We start from the raw sequence: 21,476 nt of genomic DNA, 5'->3' as shown, positions 1-21,476 counted from the left end.
GCAGACTGTACCGCACTCAAGCCTATGTACCGTAGCACCCTATACCAAGTTACCAGTCCTTATAAGAACTTTTGTGGAACAAGCAGGTTGTGTGTTAGTGATTAGCAGACTGTACGTCAGTCCCTATACCAATGAAGGACTGCTGCAGTATAGGGCAGCGGTCAGCAGTAGTGCACGGCAACCCTATGTATTGTGGACCGATAGCGGTCCTTACAGAACAGCAGACTGTACCGCACTCAAGCCTATGTACCGTAGCACCCTATACCAAGTTACCAGTCCTTATAAGAACTTTTGTGGACCAAGCAGGTTGTGTATTAGTGTTTAGCAGACTGTACGTCAGTCCCTATACCGCTGAAGGACTGCTGCAGTATAGGGCAGCGGTCAGCAGTGGTGCACGTCAACCCTATGTATTGTGGACCGATAGCGGTCCTTACAGAACAGCAGACTGTAACGCACTCAGGCCTATGTACCGTAGCACCCTATACCAAGTTACCAGTCCTTATAAGAACTTTTGTGGACCAAGCAGGTTGTGTGTTAGTGATTAGCAGACTGTACGTCAGTCCCTATACCAATGAAGGACTGCTGCAGTATAGGGCAGCGGTCAGCAGTAGTGCACGGCAACCCTATGTATTGTGGACCGATAGCGGTCCTTACAGAACAGCAGACTGTAACGCACTCAGGCCTATGTACCGTAGCACCCTATACCAAGTTACCAGTCCTTATAAAAACTTTTGTGGACCAAGCAGGTTGTGTGTTAGTGTTTAGCAGACTGTGCGTCAGTCCCTATACCGCTGAAGGACTGCTGCAGTATAGGGCAGCGGTCAGCAGTGGTGCACGTCAACCCTATCTATTGTGGACCGATAGCGGTCCTTACAGAACAGCAGACTGTACCGCACTCAAGCCTATGTACCGTAGCACCCTATACCAAGTTACCAGTCCTTATAAGAACTTTTGTGGACCAAGCAGGTTGTGTATTAGTGTTTAGCAGACTGTACGTCAGTCCCTATACCGCTGAAGGACTGCTGCAGTATAGGGCAGCGGTCAGCAGTGGTGCACGTCAACCCTATGTATTGTGGACCGATAGCGGTCCTTACAGAACAGCAGACTGTAACGCACTCAGGCCTATGTACCGTAGCACCCTATACCAAGTTACCAGTCCTTATAAGAACTTTTGTGGACCAAGCAGGTTGTGTGTTAGTGATTAGCAGACTGTACGTCAGTCCCTATACCAATGAAGGACTGCTGCAGTATAGGGCAGCGGTCAGCAGTAGTGCACGGCAACCCTATGTATTGTGGACCGATAGCGGTCCTTACAGAACAGCAGACTGTACTGCACTCAGGCCTATGTACCGTAGCACCCTATACCAAGTTACCAGTCCTTATAAAAACTTTTGTGGACCAAGCAGGTTGTGTGTTAGTGTTTAGCAGACTGTGCGTCAGTCCCTATACCGCTGAAGGACTGCTGCAGTATAGGGCAGCGGTCAGCAGTAGTGCACGGCAACCCTATGTATTGTGGACCGATAGCGGTCCTTACAGAACAGCAGACTGTAACGCACTCAGGCCTATGTACCGTAGCACCCTATACCAAGTTACCAGTCCTTATAAGAACTTTTGTGGACCAAGCAGGTTGTGTGTTAGTGATTAGCAGACTGTACGTCAGTCCCTATACCAATGAAGGACTGCTGCAGTATAGGGCAGCGGTCAGCAGTAGTGCACGGCAACCCTATGTATTGTGGACCGATAGCGGTCCTTACAGAACAGCAGACTGTACCGCACCCAAGCCTATGTACCGTAGCACCCTAGACAGACCAAGTTACCAGTCCTGATAAAGAGCTTTGTGGAACAAGTGAGTTGTGAATGATTAGCAGACTGCAGCAGAAGGGCAGCAGTCAAGTATAATATTCTTTCTATATTTGGAAGAAAGAATATTATACGTGTACAAGCCTATTACCGTACCACTGATACCAGTCCTGAAAAGAACCTTTGTGGAACTAATAGTAACAGCAAGTCTTTAAAATTATCCTCACTGCCTGACACACTGCTTCCTGCCTGTCCCTATACAAATTGGCAAAAAAGAGTAGGCTGGAACGATTAGCTGGAACAGCTCTTTTGTGGACCTGATAGTAACAGCTAATGATGATGATGATGATGATGATGAAGAAAGACTAATCTGGCTGAGCTGTCCCTAAAATAGCAGCATACAGCGCTCTGTCCCTTTATCTAAACTGACAAAAGAAACTCAGGCTGCTGACCTAACACCTATACCAGTCCTGAAAAGAACTTTTGTGTACCAAATAGCTAGCGTTTTCTCTGTCCCTACTCCACACAGGATCCTTTCCCTACAGTGACAGAAGAAAGAATGTAAAATGGCCACCGGATCGGGTGTATTTATAGGTTAGGGGGAATGTCCAAGTGTCCATGAGCTGTCATGTCTCAATTGGTTGTCCTGTAACACATGATAAACGTGTCACGAAAGGTTAAAGTTCTTGTATACATTAAACACGTAAGTCCGCCGGGGCGAACGACGGAAAAAGGCGTTCGAACCCGCGGACGGCGAAAGTCGGAAATTCGCCGCGAAACGACCGCCGGGCGAACCGTTCGGCCATCACTATTCGTAACGTGGCAAATTATGAAATCTCCAAATGCAGCGCACAATTCTCTTCTTCTTTAATGGGATAATAATGAAGCTGATTTGCTGGTGATACTGATGGTTATTGCAAACTCATTTTCAAAGGCTTTTTTTTCTAGTAATATCAAGAATAATATTATTATGCTTTTTTTTTTATTTTTATTTTTATTTGTGCAAGTTACCACAACACCATTATCCCGTATTTTTTAAGATCAAAGATACAACTATGTTGGTGTCCGTCCCTTGTCAATTTTACATTTTATTTTTTTAAATGTAACTGCCTGCTCCAAAACTGTCATTTGAAGTAAAACACATAGCCAAGTATTATTCTACACAATTTTTTTTTATTGTGCATTAAAAAAATAAAACAAATACAATTAGACATGCTATCTGCCAATAGAACTTAACCAAAAAGTACATTCTATGCATCCAAAAATATAGAAAATATACCAAATCAAATCATTATTCAACCAAAAAAAGAATGTCAAAGCAATAACTCCAAGGCCAATAATAAATAACACGTTATCTCCTCCGATACCTCAATATGTCTGGTGATGAATGGGCCCTTCAGAAACAAACTGAAGAGCGCTAAATGAAAAGTGCAAAATGAAAAGTCAACACTCACCAAACTTCTACTAACACGAAATTAGCAGAAGGAGCCAAAAGAGTGTCGCTAAAGAGCTGAAAAACAACGTAGTACATCACTACGTTCGTAATTGTTGGCCAACAATTGTGTGACTGTGTGTATGCAAGACAAGTTTGAGCCAACGCCCTTAGGACAAAATTCCACGGTTTTGTTGGCGGAAAGTCCGATTGGTCATAGGGACTGCTTTAAGCACACTACAAATCATTGTTCATAGTCCATCTCAGGTGCAAGCAAAAGAAGACGGCTATGGTCCTACATACTGTGGGGCCATGGAGAACGAAGTTAACCGCCCTCTACAGCAGCAAAAGAAAACAAAATATTGGTCAATTTTTTTGTTTTGTTTTTTTGCTTTTTTCAAACCAGAGTTTAGTGTCACTTAAAACTGTAATATCAAATGCCATTAGCGCTGGATGTTTTGATCATGAGTTGTCAGGTGATGTTTATGTTCGTTTTAATCATAGGCGTGACTGGGTACACCCTAAACACCCCTTGTAGTGATGGTTGCTCCTATTTTGATCCCTGATATTTTACCCGGCCCCCTAATGGGGCGCCAAAAAAAATGGTAAAAACAAAAAGTAAAAATAATAAAATTTAAAAACTATTGACACTGTCCACTGCCCTATTGACACCATACATTGCCCTACTGACACCAATCACTGCCCTACTGACACTGTCAGTATATATACACATGCACACACATGCATATGTGTTCCACCTTTGGGGTGCACACCCTAATGCTGTGCACATATATAGTTTTAATAAACTTGACTAACCTGCATTCTATAATTTTTATCTTTTCTATGGATAATGCTGATACCTGATAGTCATAAGCATCAAAAAGAAAAGAAGTGTCACCAGATGAGTTTCCGGAGTAACATGAGAACAGTTCTCTGACCCCTGCAGTAGGAAAAAGCAATGTATTGGATGAAAAAGGTTCACTGACTTCTTACACATCATGAGGTTTGTGTTTCTGCTGAGTTGCATTTTGGGAATTTTTTTAAATAATTTTTTATTGTGAAAAATATGGTTAAAACTTGTAATGGTGGTATTCAGTATAAGCATTTGTTTTTTATGTCATTTTTATGTCATTTACTTTCATTTACCTTTTTTTTTTTTGAAGGTCCCGTGGATGCGCAGATGTGCCAGAGGACTTTGCCTGGCCTTCAGAACCTGCAGAGTTTCAAAGGTGTGCATGGCCGGATCTAGGGGGTGCTGAGGTGATCTGTCCACCCCTCCCCCCAGGTTTAATTCCCCCCCCCAAAGCCTCTGAATTGCCAGAAGTGACTTCTGTTATTTGCTCTGCCAAAAGTAGCCACTGACCGACCTTACATTGCCCTTCTGACCCCTGCCCTCTGCTCTGCTCTACTGACCTTGTACACTGCCCTACAAACTGCTGACCCTATCCTCTGCTGACTTCCTGTACACTGCCCTGCTGACCTCTTATCCTCTCCCGCCCTGATATTTTTTACTGTGCCCCCACATTAGACTAGATTGGGCCCTGCAATTGCACAGACAACCAGATGTCAGGGTCTTCATTGTGCCATCTTTGCAAACACGTACAGAAAAACTTGTGCATGCATGGATGTGCTGAAGCTCTCTGCTAGGTCCCAAAGGCCAGGCAGTGCACTTCAGCACATCTGTGCATGTGTGCACAATGTCATTCTGGCCTAGGGGAGAAAGGAGATAGTACTGCCCTTCAGCAACCCCCAGCCCCACCAGAACCACCATCCTTGAAGGTTCTGCACATGTGCAGATGTGCCAGAAGACTCTGCCTGGCCTTCAGTACCTGCAGACTTTCATATGTGTGTGCAGACAAACAGAGATCGGGAGTTCTCTTTACTTGTACCATCTTTACACACATGCACAGAAAAACCGGTGCCTGCAGACACAGAGCTGCTGAAGGTCTCAGCTGGGTCCCAAAGGCTAGGCAGAGCACTTCAGCACATCTGAGTATGTGTGCACAATGTCATTCTGGCCTAGGAGAGAAAGGAGGAAGTGCTGCCCTTCAGCTCAAAAAAGAAACCAAGTACTTTCCATGGGAGAGCAAGGGGGCTGGAGACCGGTGCATAGAAATTGGGCTTGAAGGTGCACTTTACAAAGTGTTACCTGGAGTTTGGCGGTTGCTCACTTAGGTGTCCGTTTATGAAAAAATGTCACAGCTTCATTTTCCAGCATTCTAAGTGGAGATCTTTCCCCTCTGTGTGCCAGTTTATGAAGCTTTGTAGATCGCTTCTCCTTTGGAGGAGTGAAGAGATCTACAGACGCTTCAAACAGTGGAGTACGACCGCTGATACTGGACTTTACGAGATTACAATACCAGAAATTCATGGAAACTCAGAGATGTTAGTTTATAAAGCAGTGATAAATTATCACTGCTCAATACACGGATGCACGGCGTGGTTAAAGAGTACCCCTACATCATATATATATATATATATATATATATATATATATATATATATATATATATATACCCTGTTTCCCCGAAAAAAAAGACCTAGCGTGATTGTCGGTGATGGCCGCAGTATAAGCCCTACCCCCCAAATAAGCCCTATCCTGTTTCCCCCAAAATAAGCTCTACCCTGAAAATAAGACCTACATGGTCTTTAACTTTAACTAGGGCTTATTTGGGGGGTAGGGCTTATATTACAGCCATCACCGACAATCACACTAGGTCTTATTTTCGGGGAAACAGGGTATATATACATACACACACGCATATATGTATATATATATATATATATATATATATATATATATATATATACAAACACACATAAATATGACAGGGGGACATGATTACTGTCATGGGGGGTCTGATCGAGGTAGAAGGAAGTTAATAATCTTCCTCTTTCCTCCTCAGATCCCCTGGATTCTCTCTTCACTTCCCGATTCTCCACCTCTGAGTTGGTGAATCAAGGAGTGTGAATTCTGACACAGATTGCCAGTGAAGCGGTGAGATCACAGCTTCATAAACTGGCCGTTTCTGTGTCAGTCAATGAGGATTCTCAGTGTGCGGAGATCATTGGCGGGAGATCATGTTCAATCATGTACCCCCAATTATCTCTGGTTCATAAACTGTTTATGGACTGTGATCAGTGGCGACCCTCGAGATCACCGCTGTTCACTGCTTCATAAACAGACGCCTTAAAGTCAAAAACAACATGACAACTTCGAAAACTACCCTATCCAGAGGGTAACAACGCTGCTATGATTTTAGTGCAAAATGAACAGCAGTGTCACCCTACTAAAGGAAGTTTAGAAGTAGGAACAACGACTAAAACTGTGTCACAGGGGGACAAACAATGAATGCTGTGTTAGTACTATCGACAGACTGCATCATATATGTTTTTTCCTTTGACCATATTACTACATTTACTACCATGATTGCTGTAGTCTCCCTCAGCATCGGTGTCACATATTTGCTTTAGTCTGAAAATAAAGCAGTGCAAAGCCTGAAAACACTTGTAACCTTTAAACCCAAAAGAGTTAGCAGGAGCGTCCGGAGACAGTGCTTCTGCTGGGGGATTGTGAAGATGACAAAGGTTGCAGCCACAGGGCTGACACCCAGCAGGGGCTTCTGATTATGGCCCACTTGGACATTCCAGAAATAGCTCTTGTGATCCCTCAGAGTTTACACAGAAGCAGATTCAAAGAGCTAATTAAACCTTTAAGCAAAACTATCTGTAGACATGAATTAAAGTACTTCGAGAAATGTTCAACATCTCGAGAGGGAGCTCTTTGAACCAATAAATATAGGTCTGCATGTATATGTACATACAGTCAGTAACAAAATAAATCCCACATGTCCTCAGACTGACATTTATGGGGTTCCTTATGAAAAGACACCTCCTGGCTGCATAAATACTATGGTTTGTTGTTGTTATCAGCCCTATCAGAAATAGTTTATAATAAGTCGGCAGGAATATATACTATAGAGATCCTTTTTCTTTATTCACTTGTTGACTTTGTAACCTTATTTAATTCTCGTTATTGCTGTTTGTATAAAAGCCATATATTTATAGTATTACTTTTTTTTTGTTAGATCAGATCCAGATTCTTCAGCTACACCATTAGTTAATGAGACAATGGGGTTACTAAAACTGGAGGACTTTTTGTGTATAAAAATGTGTAAAATGTATTCATAATCCAATAATCATTAAAATCTGTATAAAACTTATTACATCCATATAGGATGTCAACTGCCATCCCAAGTGGGGTAGCAATAGCCCATATGTACTCCATCTATGATCTAGCCAAGAAATGTATACAACATAGTTACACAGAAATAACAGATAGCAAACAGCAGATAGCTTTAATCAAAAGCTAATCACATTTACTAACAAAACTTGCTAAAACATCTACCTATGAAACTACCATATCTAGTGCTTACTCAAAGTAAATATGTAGTACTCACTCAAGGGCTCAAGGATGCTCAATCCCAAACAGAGGGGTCCAGGTCACCCCAAAAGATGAAAAGTAGTGTACCAGGGCCACACATAGCTGTTAGGAGACCCCCCCCCCCCCCCCCCCCAGGGCAGTATACAGCCTAAGCACGGTCAGACAATTCAACGACAAAATCCGGTGGGTTTTTTCCGACGGATTTTGTCCGAAACTGGTGTTGCATACACATGGTCGGACAAAGTTGCCGGAAAATCAGATTGTACGGAGCATGATGACATTTGGTTGTAACAACGGGACTACATTCAGGCTAGTAGCCAATAGCTTTGGTCTCGTAATTTGATCTGAGCATGCGTGGCACTTTGTCCGATAAATTATAATATTCAGTGTGCCAATCGTATGTTTCAATATAAAAAGAAAAAATCTATATCTCTTGATATTGGAATATAAGATTGAAACACTGAAGAGGTTATATGTGGCAGCCTATAAAGTCCTCTTTTTTCTCTGCCTTTTTCTTGTTTGATGATTTAGATGCGGTGTATCGTCAATGGTTTGTGCTTTATATTGTACCTTTATTAAAACTGGAAACATGGATGTCACCCTCGGGACTTTAAATGAGGTGTGCACAACTGGCTGATAAAATGGACAAATGTAAATACAATAAAATATTTATTACAGAAATAGTCACATGAAAAAGTAACATAAATAAAGGCAAAGCCAATACAGTATTGCACATAGTTAAAGATTGCATTGCATTTAAAGTAAATTTACTAAAACTGGAGAGTGTAAAATCTGGTGCAGCTCTGCATAGAAACACGTTTTTTCTTTGTTTGTTTTTTGTGAACGCTTAATTGAGTGAGCTTAAGTTACAATCTGATTGGTTTCCATGCACAGCTGAACCAGATTTTGCACTCTACAGTTTAGTAAATAAACCCCAATACTGTAGGTACATAATAACACCAGACTAAGCCGCTCAGCTATTGGGAGGGAAGAGAATGAGCCCTGTGTAAGATCTAAGTTGTAACTTGGAGCTTACACAGAGCTGATGATTTTTTCTTTGCCCAATGTGACACCCAGCCAATGTGACACCCAGCCACCAAGCACTAAGGAGCGAGTCACATGTTACTTGGAAGTACCAGGCATGTGGCATTGCTCCTGGTAGCCAAACAGTGTTGAAGAAGCATAGAGAATATGAGAATTGGCTGTTGGTAGGACCGCCAGTAAAGTAGGCCTGTCATTTTTCCCTGCATTGGCAAAGCAAATGTTCCCTTCAAAGCCCTAGTCCAAACTTTTGTTCTGGATAGGATCGGAAAGGGTAAGATCCTCTGACAAACTTTTTCTGCTGGTGATAGGTGTCACTGAGACAGAAACTGAGGGGGAAATCTCCCGAAGAAGGATCTAAACAGCACTAAAGAATGAACAGGGGTTCTTACACATCCTCACTCTATCCAAACTTAAAGGAAAACTAAAAAAAAAATTTTTGGTTGGAATTGTGCTTTAACCCCCTTGGTGGTATTCCCAAGTGTGGCTCGGGGTGAGATTTCAGAACCATTAGCGGTAACCCCAAGCCACACTTGGGATTGCTTTGCTTGATCCTGGAAGAGGTTACTTACCTTGTCCCTGGGATCCCACGTATTCCTGCTGTGTACAGCGTCCGAATCCCCCACTCAATCCTCTGTGTGTTTCGGCTTCCCTTCCCTGCGAGTGTCACAACACAGCGGGGTGGGGCCAGTGCCAAATTCAAAATGTATAAATCACAACACACACCCACACCAGAATGACCATGGCATCAAAAAAGCATGCCTCTACCTCAAAAGCAGTTTATGATGTGCTGGAAAACAGCGATAGCAATACAGAATTGAGTGATAGCGATTCGTGGGAAAGTTCATCATCAGACACAGAAAGTGATTTCAGCGACGATCCTGCGACTGACATCAGTGATGTGCGGACTTGGTGCGCTATCGACTGCGGTACAGATCACATAGATTGCCATTTACTGGAGCTCCTGGTATCAAAGTGGATGTGGAAGATGATAACCCATTGGCATACCTCCAACTATTTTTGACCGATGAGGTCATTTAAAAAATAGTTACGGAAACAAATTAGTTACCAGAAGCAACAAGCTACTACACCTCTGAGGTTTTCAAGGAGCAGAAAGTGGGAACCAGTGACCAAGAAGGACATCTGGAAATTTCTGGGCATCATAATTCTTCAGGGAGTGGTGGGGAAACCTGTGCAGAAGTGAAATTTGACAACCAATAAATTACTAGCCACTTTGGCACGGTAATGTTGTAGTACACATATTCCCTGATAATGAAATATTTGAACTTTGAAAATAATGAAGCATTTGATGAAACCACTCATCCAGTCCCCAGATTTAAGAAGATTTGGGAAGTATATCATATGATTATGAAAAATATCCAACAGAGCTATGTCCTAGATAAAGACATCAGCATTGACGAAAGTCTAATGGCCTACAAGGGAAGCTGGATACAATATATAGCATCAAAGAGGGCACGATTTGGCATAAAATCTTTCATGCTATGTGAATCAAGCACTGGTTATATTTGGACCTCTGTCCTATACACCGGTAAAGGAACCAAATTCAACCAAAATTACAGTCATTATGGAATGGCAACCTCTTCAGTTCTTCATTCATTGAGCCATTGCTGAATCAGGACTATTGTGTAACTACAGACAATTTTTACACATCTCCTGAACTCTATGAGTTCCTTCTACATAACAAAACGAATGTCTATGGAACCGTTAGGGCTAACCAGCATGACATGCCGCCAACCTTTGGCAATAAAAGGCTCAAGACGGGTGAAATAGTTGCCTGGCAGAAAGGCAAAATAATGGCACTGCGATGGAGGGACAAAAAAAGACGTGTGCCTAATGAGTACAATCCATAACACCTCCGCTGTCATGGTACACACAAAAGGTGGAAAAGATATCATGAAACCACAAGTGGCTATAGACTACAACAACACCATAGGAGGTGTTGACAGAGCTGACCAGGCAATGACATTTTATCTAGCTGTGAGAAAACAACGAGAAAAATATTATAAGAAGATCTTCAGGCATCTTCTTGAACAGTGCCTATGGAATGCCTTCATTCTACAAAAAAAAAGAGTGTCAAGCCTGTAGTTCATGCTGACTTTGTTCGGAAAGTTGCAGAACGTATTTTTCGGAACCACCAAACACCAACGGCTGCAAACAGAGCTGGACGTCATGCTACTGGTGTTGTCAACTAGGAAAGCCTGACTGGTCGTCACTTTATGGACCACATCCCACCAACAGAAAAAAAAGGCAGCACCCACAAAGATGTGCGTAGTTTTCTGCTCAAAGCGTGATGACACTGGAAGGAAAATCAGAAAAGAAACCAGGTTCTATTGTCCTGAGTGTGACGTTGGACTTTGTGCAGTCCCATGTTTTAAAATTTACCATACCCGGAATGTTTACTGAAGCAATATGACTAGTTATATTGTACCCTTGTTTGGCCCAAAAAGAAATTCGGTGTTTTTGATTTGTTTATGTTATTGACTAAAATGTATTGAATAAAAATGTATTATTATGATATATTATGTGTTATTCTTTATAGTTATTTATTATATTATAATTTATGATTTTGTGTTTCAAACTTTACCATACACAGGATGTCTGCTAGACTCCGGTTTGGACAGATTTAAGTGAGTTATTCCTAAGAATTACAGGCCTACAATATAAAACACCAAATTTCCATGCAAAATAATTGTACCACTTTCAGCAACTAAAATCCGACATAATCATACAGCCAGGTAGGTTAATGGCAATCTGTATATATGTGACCCAAAGAAAACCAGTCATGAGAAAAACATAGAGACTGCCATAGAAGTATTTTTCTTCTTAAAAAGTGAGTTATCTGGCCATTATGTTACTAGCATGCTTTATATAAAGGTTAGGCTAGGTTAATAAGGGTGTAGAGAATGTTTTTTGGTTTTTGGGGGATTTTTTTTCAAAAAGTTTCACTAAATTTAGTAACCAAGGTAAAGTTGTGCTCAATTCAATCATCCAATCATATGTATGTCAAATTGCTGTTTTTTTAAACTCCCTTTGCATATGATTGCACATATCAGGTATGAATATAGCATACGTTTATTTAATAATCACTGTATAAATACACTTTCTCATGTGAATATTTACTTTGCTAAATGAATGGTCTCTGCTCCTTAACTAAATCAGCTTCTCTGAGTAAGTGACCTAAAACAAGCATGCAGAATGGGAACGCCTCATGACCACCACCCCCCAATTTTCTCTTAAAAGTTAAACCTAAAAAGTAAAAAAATGCTGGCAGATAGAATATTTATGGTAGAAGAGACCCTATTGGTCTCTTCTGTCATAAACCCTGTCTGTCAGTGTTGCTATACACTGAGCCGTGCATGGGCACTTCACATTTCGGGACCTTCTTTGTACTATGACGATGTGACTCCTGTGCACATGTGCAGCAGTGACGCCATCACGTCTCACCCAATCAAGATTCTTGCCAAAATTTTTGACCATCTTAACCTCATAAGACATCTGGATAATTTATCCATATCTTTTGAAGATACAGGTATTTAGAAATATGGGTTTATTCACATACTATTGGGATCATACACTGGCTTAGTCTCTCAAAATGGCAGACACCTATACTCTCTATATAAATCTATTCTCCTGAAGTACTTTTTACTCCCTCTAGAATTCATTGGTCCTACTGGTGTCCCAGTTCAGTGGCTTACATATTGTGGACTTCTGTGGGGGGCGGTGGGCCCGGCGGCAGCGGTGCTCTATTATACCCACTCCACCTAGGCAAAGGCAAACAGATATTATCTATGCTTTTAATGTGCACATGGCTGTATACTACCTTCACTGGTATGTGATCTTACAACTATAAGTACAATTGATGAACTTGCATGTTTCTGCCTGTATTGTTTCTTCACAATATTGTATTTTTCATCAATGGGATTGATTGATTCGTCCATACAGGGCGCACGGCCCCCTAATCTAGATGCGGGGTACTGGACACATGGATTTCAATAGGGTTTTTTTTTTAAAGCAAATGATTAGAGCCTGAGGCTTGTGTGGCAATAGTGAATTAATATTCGCTATTGTGTTCCTGATTCTTCTCCTGGCCAATCTGGAAGCAGTTCCTGAGACCGGATTGGCCAGGGAGTCTTAGGACTCCCAGCCAATTGGGTCTCAGACAGGACCCACTTCCTGTTCATCCTGGAGGTGAAGCAATGGCCCTGGACCGAAGAGCTGAAGCCCGGATCCATGTCTGCCTGATCTGCCTCCTTCCTAAGGTAAGGAGGCCTCTGATCGCCAGTGCATTCCCTTCTGTCTCCCGCAGGGGAGGGTTGCCACACTACTGTCCCTCTTCCACAGGTTGGGTGGGTTGGCATTGGTTTGCTGCCCCCCAAAATACTGAGCACCAGCCTCCATGGATAGAATCAAAATTGCGTAGACTGGAGACAGCACAAAAGTTATTATACTTGTCAACATCATGGTTGTATATTGAACCTTGGATTTTTATTGTTGTATACCATTTCACATGTATATATTATGTAATAATAAAACAAGATTTTTAATCAATTATCTTTGGTGAACTGTTTTCCACTAAAGTAACGTATCCAAGTGGGGGATACTTTGTCTTCTCACCAGTGTTAATTTTGTCGACTAAAATTACTAAAACATTTTAGTTGACTAAATAAATACTATTTTAGTCGACTAAACTACGACTAAAACTAAAATAATTGAGATGCATGTTTATACCTCAATACCTTAAATAATAACATATGAGATTTTTTACTCCAGCAGTATATAATGAGTTTGGAAAATTGTAGAGAAATGTTAACTAATGCATTACAATTTAATTACACCCATTCAATTGCAGACGAACAAAATTAGTTTTAGTCGACTAAAATGAACTGGAGATTTTAGTCGACTAAAATGTACTGGAGATTTAATCGACTAAAATGTACTGGAGATTTAAGTCGACTAAAATGTAATGGAGATTTAGTCGACTAAATACGAATAAAACTAAAACAAATGCAGAAGACTAAAATGGGACTGAAACTAAAATGCCATTTTAGTCCTAAGACTACGATTAAGTCTAAAACTAAATCAAAATTTTCTGCCAAAATTAACACTGCTTCTCACCCAATCAAGTGGCCAAAGAGTCCAAACCCAGAAGAAAGACTGGGAGAAGCCAGAAGCCTGTGACAGAATATAATGTAAATTCGTACATTCGGGAGGATCCAAAATACGAATTTCCATACTTCCGAATTTTGTACGAAAATACGAAATTTCATTTATGAATTTCGGACCCAAATTCCGTTACAATGGAATTACAACTGACCCTTTTTAATATGGGAGTGGGAGATTGGTACTGGTAGCCAATGGGAGATTCAGAATTGGACAAAATAAGAATTTTCCTTAAGGGCCGGTTCACACAGCGAGGCGAGGCGAGGCGAGGCGACACGGCTCGCCTCGCCTCGCCTCGCTCCCGCAAGTCGCCCCCGTTCTGTACAATGGAACCGTTCTGAGAGGAGCGACTCGAGTCGCTCCGACTCAGAAAAAAGGTTCCTGTACTACTTCGGGGCGACTTCGGGGGCGACTTGCATTGACTTCTATACAGAAGTCCTCTGCAAGTCGCGGCGAGGTAAGTCGGAGACGCCTCGCCGCGCCTCGCTGTGTGAACCGGCCCTAATTCCGATTATTCATTATGATGAAGTTAAAAACCCAGGAAGTCAGCACAGCACAGGGATGGTGGGAGCCCCTCATAATGATAAATTCATCACAACAACTATTCGTAATTGTTACAAAAAGTTAACAAACCTAACGAAAATTCATATTTCAAATGAATCCAAATTGGATTTCGGACACGGATTACGAAATATGAATTAACGGCTGATACGAAACGGAAGGAAACTAAGCGAATTTATTGACGGTGCACATGTCTACTGACATCATAGCACTGGAGGGGATCACTTGCCAGGTAAGTCTACCATAATGTGCTTATATACACTGCATGCTAGCACATTATGGCTAAACTCCCTTGGGGCTCTTTTTTTTCTGTGGACATTTTTTTCTGCTATAAGAGAGGTTGATGTTTTGGGGTTTTGGGGTTTTGTACAGTTGCTCTGCATTATTAGTGACAAATATAAATGGTACTTAAAGGTGAGGGAATGCATGGCAGTGCTGGTGGCAGCATGTATACTCTGCTTATTGCACAGGTCTTTTCACTTATTATAATCAGACGGTGTAAATACTGTCCTGTGTTTGTTTATCTATAAAATTACCAGTTTGTTCGTATCCTGCCAACAAAATTTACAGATACAAATATAGAATTCTTCTGTACATAAATGTCCAGTTTACTGAAGGAGTAATGTTTACACTGCTCTGTATTTAATTTAAAAATCCTTCCTGTTCCAAGGGTTTTTTTTTTTTTTTTTATTCCCTGAACTTAATTGAGTATCAGAAATTAAATCACACCAAAATTAGTCATCTATTAAATCACACTTAAAGCAGGTCCACTCTGGAAAAAAAAAAGTCAACAGCTACAAATCCTATAGCTGCTGACTTTTAAATGACAATTGCGCGGACATGCAATGTTGTACCCAAATATATTTTTTTCCTTTTTTTCCCACAAATAAAGATTTCTTTTGGTGGTATTTGATCACCTCAGCGTTTTGTTTTTTTTGCCCTATAAACAAATTAATTAAAATAAACATATTTTTTACTTTTTGCTATAAAATAATAAAAAAATTAATTATAAACAATATAAAAATATTAAAAATATAGAATTTCTTCATAAATTTAGAACAATATATATTCTGCTACATATTGGTAAAAGAAATCCTAATAAGCGTATATTGATTGGTTTGCGCAAAAAGTTATAGCATCTACAAACTGTGGAATATTTTTATTTATTTATTTACTAGTGACCAATCAGAAACTTATCGCGGGACTGCGACATTGCAGTGGACAAATCGGAAACCTAACTGACATGTTTGACACATTTTGGGAGCAGTGGCACTAATACAGTGATCAGTGCTAAAAAATATGCACTGACACTTTATTAACCCCCCTAGCGGTAATCCCGAGTCTGGCTCGGGTTGGGAATTTTCTAGCAGGAACGGCAGCCCCGAGCCAGACTCGGGATCGCATCGCTGGATGCAGGGAGGACACAGGGAGAGTTACTTACCTTGTCCCCTGGATCCAGCGATGTCCCCCGCGCTGTGTGATCGAGCTGTCCTCCGCTCGATTCACAGTGCCCGAATGCCGCCGAGCTCCGTTCCCTGCGACGTTACGGCACACGGGAGCGGAGAACCGCGGCAAATTCAAAAAAGTAAAAAGACACAAAACACACACAGTACTGTAATCTTACAGATTACAGTGCTGTATTAAAAATTACACACCCCTTTGTCCCTAGTGGTCTGTCCAGTGCCCTGCATGCACTTTTATATTATAAATACAGTTTTTTCTGCCTGGAATTTGGAGATTGTCCATAGCAACCAAAAGGTGTCCCTTTTTCAGTGTTTTAGGATTTGATTACATTATTGAATAATTTTTATTATTCTTTATTATATTATAAACTTTATCATACCCGGGATGTCTGCTAGACTCTGGTTTGAACAGATTTAAGAGAGTTATTCCTAAGAATTACAGGACTACAAAATAAAACGCCAGATTCCCATGCAAAATAATTGTACCGCTTTCAGCACCTAAAATCAGACTGAATCATACCGCCAGGGAGGTTAATGGCTGGGAAGGGGTTAACATCAGGGGCAATCAAAGGGCTAAATGTGTGCCTAGGTTGTGCTTACTCACTGTGGGGGAGCTTTGACTAGGAGAAGGCAAAGCAGGAACACAGGATCAATGCTTTCCCTTCTGACAGAACAATAATCTGCCTTTAAATAGGCAGATTGCTGTTCTGCTTGTGTCCTGTATAATGGGCGGGTCTCGGCATACATAGAGTATGCGGTCCCCACCGCTGGGCTCCCACTGCATGTGATCACAGCAGTAGCGGGTCACTGGCAGTGCGCAAGACCTGTACTAGGTACGTGATCTGGCGCAGAGCAGCCACCCTGCCGCAGTATATCTACATGGGCAATTGTGAAGCGGTTAATAACAGGACACTTACCTGTCCAGGGATCCAGCTCTGTCCTCACCCAGGATGGTTCTTGACTAGCCTTCAGGTTTGCGGTGCTGGCATCTTAAATTGTTTCTAAAGCCACAACAGTAAAGTCTGTCTGTATATGCAGCATAGCATGCTTGTTATACTCACTGTGGATCTTAAGCGGTTAATCCTCTGCATTGTGTAAAAAGGCATCCTTTTTTTTTAACAAGAAGATCCTGTATGCATTCTTGACTAGCCTTCTCTTCTTGCATTGTCAGTATTGGAAAGGCCAGCTAACACACAGGCAGTAGCCAACCTGCACATTTCAGTTGTGTCTTTTATGCTGGAGAGAACATCTACTTGTTCTTAGAGCTAGTCAGGTCACATGATATTGACATCACACATGTGGGCGTGTATACAGGCCTTAATGGAACTCTCCTCCCACCTGAACTCTCAGCACTGGAGCAACTGTGCAGTTGGTCACTGATCGTGGTATACAGATCAGCCAAAAAGGTATATAGTGGATATATTTTAATGTAAAAAGAAGAATTATAAACTGTGGGCACTGTGGGGGAGGGGGCATATTAACTATTTTCATATTACTGGGTTTAGTAACACTTTAACTGTGCTTTGTAAATGGTCCCACAGGTCCTAGAAGACAGCAGGGAGGGAGGGGTACAGGAAAACCTCCACTTGGATTGTCTAGGCAATCCCAGCAGAAATGAGAGTGAGCACCTATCAAAACTAGGTACCTGCCCCCCTTCCAAATATGGTGGGGGAGAGTACTTTTGGGTGAAGCTCTGTTTTGAAGAGGATCTAAGGAAGTAAAAAAATATAAAAACATTCAAGTGAGCATTTTCTTTATATGCTATGTCTCTTTTGCGATCAAACAAACATACAATGCCTGGTAGTTTGCAGACTTCTTTAGGTATGGCTCCGTTTCAGAATGAATAATCTCCCATGCGCAGGAGGTTTCATCATTTTGGCCCAGCCATTCAAGATGTCGAAGATCCCAGATAAAAACTGGGTCAAGATGTCGGTGCCGACAAGAGTGGGGGGAGGTGAGTATAGATGTATATAAAGCAGGGGTGTCCAAACTTTTTTCAAAGAGGGCCGGATTTGATGAAGTGAACATGCGTGAGGGCCGACCATTTTGCCTGACATTCTTTGAACCGTTAAAATTCGGTCTAAGTGTGTTCGTTCGAGCACTAATACACGGCCCAACAAGAATTCTCTTGCCTTTGTAGCTGTGTGTGGGAAGAGATGAACTTGGGCGTATTTGTACATACTGTATTAATTGGCGTATAACATGAACCTTCACTTTAACCTCCCTAGCGGTAATCCCGAGTCTGGCTCGGGTTGGGATTTTACTAACACAAGCGGTAACCCCGAGCCAGACTTGGGATCGCATCGCTGGATACAGGGAGGACACAGGGAGAGTTACTTACCTTGTCCCCTGGATCCAGCGATGTCCTCCGCGCTGTGTGATTGAGCTGTCCTCCGCTTGATTCACACAGTGCCGAATGCCGCTGAGCTCCATTCCCTGCGACGTTACGCCGCACGGGAGCGGAGATCAGCGCCAAATTCAAAAAAGTAAAAACACACAAAACACACACAGTACTGTAATCTTACAGATTACAGTACTGTATTAAAAAATTACACACCCCCTTTGTCCCTAGTGGTCTGTGCAGTGCCCTGCATGCACTTTTATATTATAAATACTGTTTTTTTTTTCTGCCTGAAATTTGGAGATTGTCCATAGCAACCAGAAAGTGGCCCTTTTTCAGTGTTTTAGGATTTGATTACATTATTGAATAATTTTTATTATTATTTATTATATTATAAACTTTATCATACCCAGGATGTCTGCTAGACTCTGGTTTGAACAGATTTAAGAGAGTTATTCCTAAGAATTACAGGACTACAATATAAAACGGCAAATTTCCATGCAAAATAATTGTACCGCTTTCAGCACCTAAAACCAGAATGAATCATACCGCCAGGGAGGTTAAGAGGGAAGTTTCACGAAAAAAAAAAATTAAATAAAGAACTGTGAAGCAAAATAATGGTCAGTGCCCACCAATACAGCCTAATCAGTGCCCATCTGCAGACCCACCATTGCCATGAATGAAGCCTCACCATTGCCAGGAACGCAGCACCATAGCCAGGAACGCACTCACCACAGCCAGGAATGCACCCACCATTGCCAGGAATGCACTCACCATAGCCAGGAATGCCCCCCCCCATTGCCAGGAATGCACTCACCATAGCCAGGAATGCCCCCACCATAGCAAGGAATGCCCCACCATAGCTAGGAATGCTCCATCATAGCCAGAAATGCATAACCATAGCCAGGAATGTACCACAATAGCCAGGAATGCCTCATCATTGCCAGGAATGCCTCACCATTGCCAGGAATACAGCACCATTGCCAGGAATGCAGCACCATTGCCAGAAATGCAGCACCATTGCCATGAACGCAGCACCATTGCCAGGAATGCAGCACCATTGCCAGGAATGCACTGAGGAGAGCCAAAGCAGAATCTCCTGTTTACACAGCAGCCTCTTTAATAGAAAGTCCCGCCTCCTTTGATGTACAGAACAGTCGTCCAATGGCAGTGCTGGAGACGAACTTCCTATTACAGAGGCCGCCCGTAAACAAGAAATTCTCCTGTGTACAACGCTCGGTCCTGCCTCCTCCCTGTACCTTCCGAAGCATATATAGCTTTTGTGGCCCCGGCGCTGGGAGATCGTCGGGGGCCACAAAAGATATGTACAGTGGTGTGAAAAAGTGTTTGCCCCCTTCCTCATTTCCTGTTCCTTTGCATGTTTGTTACACTTAAGTGTTTCGGAACATCAAACCAATTTAAACAATAGTCAAGGACAACACAAGTAAACACAAAATGCAATTTGTAAATGAAGGTGTTTATTATTAAAGGTGAAAAAAAATCCAAACCATCATGGCCCTGTGTGAAAAAGTGATTGCCCCCTAAACCTAATAACTGGTTGGGCCACCCTTAGCAGCAACAACTGCAACCAAGCGTTTGCGATAACGTGCAATGAGGCTTTTACAGCGTCCTGGAGGAATTTTGGCCCACTCGTCTTTGCAGAATTGTCCTAATTCAGTTACATTAGAGGGTTTTCGAGCATGAACGGCCTTTTTAAGGTCATACCACAACATCTCAATAGGATTCAGGTCAGGACTTTGGCTAGGCCACTCCAAAGTCTTCATTTTGTTTTTCTTCAGCCATTCGGTGGTGGACTTGCTGGTGTGTTTAGGATCATTGTCCTGCTGCAGAACCCAAGTTCGTTTCAGCTTGAGTACACGAACAGATGGTCGGACATTCTCCTTCAGGATGTCTTGGTAGACAGCAGAATTCATAGTTCCTTTTATCACGGCAAGTCTTCCAGGTCCTGAAGCAGCAAAACAGCCCCAGACCATCACACTACCACCACCATATTTTACTGTTGGTATAATGTTCTTTTTATGAAATGCAGTGTTCCTTCTACGCCAGATATACTTGGACACACACCTTCCAAAGAGTTCCACTTTTGTCTCATCGGTCCACAGAATGTTGTCCCAAAAGTCTTGGGGATCATCAAGATGTGTTGTGGAGAAATTGAGACGAGCTTTGATGTTCTTTTTGCTCAGCAGTGGTTTTCTCCTTGGAACTCTGCCATGCAGGCCATTTTTGCCCAGTCTTTTCCTGATGGTGGAGGCATGAACGCTGACCTTAACTGAGGCAAGTGAGGCCTGCAGTTCCTTGGACGTTGTTGTGGGGTCTTTTGTGACCTCTTGGATGAGTCGTCGCTGCGCTCTTGGGGTAATTTGGGCGGCCGGACACTCCTGGGAAGGTTCACCACTGTTCCATGTCTTCACCATTTGTGGATAATGGCTCTCACTGTGGTTCGCTGGATTCCCAAAGCTTTGGAAATGGCTTTATAACCCTTTCCAGACTGATAGATCTCAATTACTTTCTTTCTCAATTGTTCCTGAATTTCTTTGGGTCTCGGCATGATGTGTAGCTTTTAAGGATCTTCTGGTGGACCTTACTGTGTCAAGCAGCTCCTATTTAAGTGATGCCTTGATTGTGAACAGGTGTGGCAATAATCAGGCCTGGGTGTGGCTAGAGAAATTGAACTCAGGTGTGGACAACCACAGTTATAGTATGTTTTAACAAGGGGGGCAATCACTTTTTCACACAGGGCCATGATGGTTTGGATTTTTTTTCACCTTTAATTATAAACACCTTCATTTACAAATTGCATTTTGTGTTTACTTGTGTTGTCCTTGACTATTGTTTAAATTGGTTTGATGTTCCGAAACACTTAAGTGTGACAAACATGCAAAGGAACAGGAAATGAGGAAGGGTGCAAACACTTTTTCACACCACTGTATGTCCAAATAACCAGGTGGGCCGTTCAAAACCGGGCCGGACTTTGGACATGCCTGATATAGAGTATAGTTCCACTTTCTCTCTTACTTTATTTTATGTTTTAGTAAAGACTACATAAAAATAAAATGAACTTGATATCTTAAATGTACACATAAAAAATGCTGACTGTACTTATGCATTAAGCTACGGGATGTCATTCATATTATTTCCTTCTACAGGCATAAAAATACTAAGGACAAAAAATATTATTACCGGGATTAGAAT

At 41.9% G+C, this 21,476-nt stretch overlaps 1 protein-coding gene across 1 annotated transcript in view; it reads right to left on the bottom strand.

Moving 5' to 3' along the window:
• Positions 1-21,476, bottom strand: part of LMX1A (LIM homeobox transcription factor 1 alpha) — a 168,910-nt gene that overhangs the window by 131,161 nt on the left and 16,273 nt on the right. The gene's annotated exons all lie outside the window — the stretch shown is intronic.

Source organism: Lithobates pipiens, unplaced genomic scaffold (assembly GCF_037356315.1).
Source record: "Lithobates pipiens isolate NorthernLeopardFrog02 unplaced genomic scaffold, aLitPip1_a1.2 Scaffold_23, whole genome shotgun sequence".
Classification (NCBI taxonomy): Eukaryota; Metazoa; Chordata; class Amphibia; order Anura; family Ranidae; genus Lithobates; species Lithobates pipiens.
The sequence above is the reverse complement of the archived record's forward strand: the minus strand, read 5'-3'. Positions and strand labels throughout refer to the sequence as shown.